The sequence below is a fragment of the Sinocyclocheilus anshuiensis genome, unplaced genomic scaffold, assembly GCF_001515605.1.
Source record: "Sinocyclocheilus anshuiensis isolate Anshui unplaced genomic scaffold, SAMN03320099.WGS_v1.1 scaffold1051, whole genome shotgun sequence".
Lineage (NCBI taxonomy): Eukaryota > Metazoa > Chordata > Actinopteri > Cypriniformes > Cyprinidae > Sinocyclocheilus > Sinocyclocheilus anshuiensis.
In genome coordinates this window covers 1,599,749-1,605,205 of record NW_015546234.1, presented here as the reverse complement: position 1 = coordinate 1,605,205, position 5,457 = coordinate 1,599,749, and positions in this window count along the sequence as shown.

Genomic DNA, 5,457 nt, shown 5'->3' with positions numbered 1-5,457 from the left:
GTGTGTGTGTGTGTACACAATATTTGTACAAAATATCTGATATATAGAGAGATAATAGTGTTGTGCAGCATTCAAAATTCCTGAATGTAGCAAAAAGGATATAGGAATATACTTTTTATTTTCATTATAAAACATGGGTGTTTTCAGAAATATATGTTAATGTTTCACATTCAGCCTATATAATTTATTACATTTTATTAATTTATTACCTTAAATTATAAAGTGTTTTTATATGCTCCATAATGGAAAAATGCTTAGCTTTCCAGAAAATATGCCCCCAGAATGTTTAAAAGGTAAATATAAATGTATAATCAATAAATTAAAATGTTTCTACAAATATTTATTTGAAAACAACGTTTTGATCACCATATGGAAAATCTAATTTAAATCTGTGTTAATCTTTTTTCAGAACATTTAACATAATTTAGAAAAAATATGACTAATCAGGTGAGAAATCATGTATTCTACATAACTGGACCAATATCGGCATCATTTGTCAAAATCATGTAATTTTGCTTTGTTATAGTTTATATTGGACTAATAGAACTCTTGTCATTTCTAATATGGCAAATTAAATTCTAATCCAAATTCCAATTTGTCAAAGCAATAGTTCAGATCAGATTTGGAGAAATTTAGCATTGCATCACTTGCTCATAATCCATAATAAAGCTTCCTCTGTGTGTGTGTGTGTACACAATATTTGTACAAAATATCTGATATATAGAGAGATAATAGTGTTGTGCAGCATTCAAAATTCCTGAATGTAGCAAAAAGGATATAGGAATATACTTTTTATTTTCATTATAAAACATGGGTGTTTTCAGAAATATATGTTAATGTTTCACATTCAGCCTATATAATTTATTACATTTTATTAATTTATTACCTTAAATTATAAAGTGTTTTTATATGCTCCATAATGGAAAAATGCTTAGCTTTCCAGAAAATATGCCCCCAGAATGTTTAAAAGGTAAATATAAATGTATAATCAATAAATTAAAATGTTTCTACAAATATTTATTTGAAAACAACGTTTTGATCACCATATGGAAAATCTAATTTAAATCTGTTAATCTTTTTTCAGAACATTTAACATAATTTAGAAAAAATATGACTAATCAGGTGAGAAATCATGTATTCTACATAACGGGACCAATATCGGCATCATTTGTCAAAATCATGTAATTTTGCTTTGTTATAGTTTATATTGGACTAATAGAACTCTTGTCATTTCTAATATGGCAAATTAAATTCTAATCCAAATTCCAATTTGTCAAAGCAATAGTTCAGATCAGATTTGGAGAAATTTAGCATTGCATCACTTGCTCATAATCCATAATAAAGCTTCCTCCAGTGTTGTCCTCACATCAAAATCCCAGACCATATGCATTTTACTTAAAAACCATACTTGTACATATTTTTCTCTTGATTCAGATGAGACCGTGTCGGGCCGGCCACTTCAAAGGCTCGGTTACCCCTCGGTTTTAGCTGGATTTTGGGTTTATCTTTGGATCTAAGGCCTCTGGTGGGAGATAGGGGTGAAGTAGATCGGACAAATAAGAAGGTGCTAAATCATTTAATGATTTATATACCAGTAATACAATTTTAAACTCAATTCTAAAATTAATCGGAAGCCAGTGAAGGGATCTCAGAAGGGGGGTTGTGTGATCTTTAAATGGATTGGAAATTACTGATAATATTCAAAACAAATGTCTCAGTTCATTATCTTGCCATAGTGTAAATCTTTTCCAGTCATGGCCCTGTGGAGTACACTAGGGTATTGTGTTTAAAATAGCTCTTTTATTGTGTCTGTCGCGTATTGTGAAATTTGTGGCAGGTCACCTCAGGCTCCATTACACTAAAAAAATCATTTTTCATATGCATGCAAACTTATGCAATGTTGACAAACCAGCTCTGTGAATATTGCTTGTACAAATTGTGTAAAGGTGTCTGCCCGTTCACTCTTATTGTTCCCTTTAAAACATTTACAGTTAATTACAGAGTGACCTAAGTGATGATTTAAGATAGTTTCAGTGTCGAAATAGTCATTTGCATTGCAGTTCATGTTCATAATTAGTTTATAGGATAAAAATATACTTTTTGTTCAGTTTTTCAGTCTTTATTCGCGTCTATCGTCTTCTCTGGAATAAGTTGACCAGCCCAACATGTTTCACATTCAGCCTATATAATTTATTACATTTTATTAATTTATTACCTTAAATTATAAAGTGTTTTTATATGCTCCATAATGGAAAAATGCTTAGCTTTCCAGAAAATATGCCCCCAGAATGTTTAAAAGGTAAATATAAATGTATAATCAATAAATTAAAATGTTTCTACAAATATTTATTTGAAAACAACGTTTTGATCACCATATGGAAAATCTAATTTAAATCTGTGTTAATCTTTTTTCAGAACATTTAACATAATTTAGAAAAAATATGACTAATCAGGTGAGAAATCATGTATTCTACATAACTGGACCAATATCGGCATCATTTGTCAAAATCATGTAATTTTGCTTTGTTATAGTTTATATTGGACTAATAGAACTCTTGTCATTTCTAATATGGCAAATTAAATTCTAATCCAAATTCCAATTTGTCAAAGCAATAGTTCAGATCAGATTTGGAGAAATTTAGCATTGCATCACTTGCTCATAATCCATAATAAAGCTTCCTCCAGTGTTGTCCTCACATCAAAATCCCAGACCATATGCATTTTACTTAAAAACCATACTTGTACATATTTTTCTCTTGATTCAGATGAGACCGTGTCGGGCCGGCCACTTCAAAGGCTCGGTTACCCCTCGGTTTTAGCTGGATTTTGGGTTTATCTTTGGATCTAAGGCCTCTGGTGGGAGATAGGGGTGAAGTAGATCGGACAAATAAGAAGGTGCTAAATCATTTAATGATTTATATACCAGTAATACAATTTTAAACTCAATTCTAAAATTAATCGGAAGCCAGTGAAGGGATCTCAGAAGGGGGGTTGTGTGATCTTTAAATGGATTGGAAATTACTGATAATATTCAAAACAAATGTCTCAGTTCATTATCTTGCCATAGTGTAAATCTTTTCCAGTCATGGCCCTGTGGAGTACACTAGGGTATTGTGTTTAAAATAGCTCTTTTATTGTGTCTGTCGCGTATTGTGAAATTTGTGGCAGGTCACCTCAGGCTCCATTACACTAAAAAAATCATTTTTCATATGCATGCAAACTTATGCAATGTTGACAAACCAGCTCTGTGAATATTGCTTGTACAAATTGTGTAAAGGTGTCTGCCCGTTCACTCTTATTGTTCCCTTTAAAACATTTACAGTTAATTACAGAGTGACCTAAGTGATGATTTAAGATAGTTTCAGTGTCGAAATAGTCATTTGCATTGCAGTTCATGTTCATAATTAGTTTATAGGATAAAAATATACTTTTTGTTCAGTTTTTCAGTCTTTATTCGCGTCTATCGTCTTCTCTGGAATAAGTTGACCAGCCCAACATGTCAGCAGTGTTTACTGTCAGTATGATTTATACAAATAGACAGTTTTGGGACATGGATCATGGGACTTAAATTTAATCTCGCCTATTTTGCACGTATCCTTAATGATGACGCTAAACAAACACGTTTTGCTTTTATTTAAGCGCATGATTAATAGCGCACCGCTCTGCGTGACCCTGCTTTTGTTTGTCACACTAATGTGTAGCTTTAAGGTCTTTTCATAATGATAATGTCGTCCCATTGGGCCCAGCTTATCCAATGTATGTTAAGTATATACGAGTGAAGTCTTGAGCTGGTGTAGAGTAACTGGCAGCAAATACGATGCTTTTGTTTAAAATCCTAATGACCTTGTCACACGGTCAATATTGATCCTCTTGAAATCTGCAATACCAAAGGATGTCCTGTTTTACTAGATTAATCAAATCCAATGGAACTGACGTTCTCGTGCACTTTGTTCAACTTTGTGGGCAACTGTCATGAATTTATTAAAGAGACAATCAAAGAGTAACATTTTCAAAAATACGCCATTTTGAGAGGATAGCAGAAACCCCAACACAAGATAATCTTGTTTGGAGTCTGAGTGGGCGTATGGAGCAAAAAGAGCGAAAAGGAAACGGACAGTTTATGTTAATCAGAACAATAATTGTAGAATCTGCCACACAGCAACGGCTTCGTTTGTTTATGTGTCATGACTGCCGCTATAAATGGCATCTGCTTCTGAGGTAAATCTGAAGGCATCGTCAAACCCGTTTGTGATGATTAAATAATGGAGCTACATCCTACCTATTCCCACGGTCCATGTCCAGAATCCTTTAAGGTGCTTGTCAGAAGGGGAGGGATGAGAAGATGGAGATTGTTTCAATCGTTTCTTAGAGAAAAAAAATAAATAAAGGGCAGATTATTTTGTCAAAGCCTTAAATAGGTATAGGGGGAGTGGGGGAAGGTGTGAGATGTGTCACAGTTTGCTTATGTTGTCCTCTAGGGATGGAGAAATAAGATTTAAAATAAATTAAAACAAAGTTGTCCAGTGACACATCTTGCCCCACATAATAGGTACGGTCAGAAATACCCCTGGTATTTCAAATGTGAGTTCAGACCCGCCGATTTATGAATGCATCCAACATTTATTATATTTAATGATATTTTATTATATTTTCTAATTTAGGAGTTTTGTATGAAGTAAGAGTGTTTTCGGATGTATCTTGTAGGCCTATTTTAGATGGGACAAAAAAGTTCTGGAAACACCGAATGTGAAGAAAACACTTCAACTCCAATTCTTGAAATGGTAATTACATCAGAATAGGCTGTTACAGTAGAGCTCAGTTATTTAACATACAGGATGAGTCAGTTATTTTCAAATTATTTCTGGCAGACCATTTATGTTATGATATGTGTGACCTTGTCCATTGTTTACAGATAATATTGTATTTGGTCCAAATTTAAATTGTTAGGTAACAGCCATAGTTGAGAATATTTCAGTTAATTGAATCCAAAGTATTTGCCATAAATGGATAACATACACATTATATAGCAGAAAATGTCCTCATTAAGGTCAAAATGCATTTACATTTCAATCATTGTCAACATAAATGTCTTTTTTTAATTAATGCACAATCCTGTTCAAAAATTTATCAGGAAATAGTTCTTATTTTAATGCAGTGAACCATTTTCAACATTTTGTTATAGTATTTGTAATAGAAAGCGAGTCAAAATTTAAAGGGGTCATATGATGCAATTTAAATTTGTCCATTCTCTTTGGAGTGTTACAAGCTCTTGGTGCATAAAGAAGATCTGTAAAGTTGCAAAGACTAAAGTCTCAAATCCAAAGAGATATTCTTTATAAAAGTTAAGAGTCAGCCACACCTACCTAAAACGGCTCGTTCTAACACGCCCCCACATATCTACCTCACTATGTGGGAAGATTTGCATAACGCCGCCCAAATGTTCACGCAAAGAAAGAA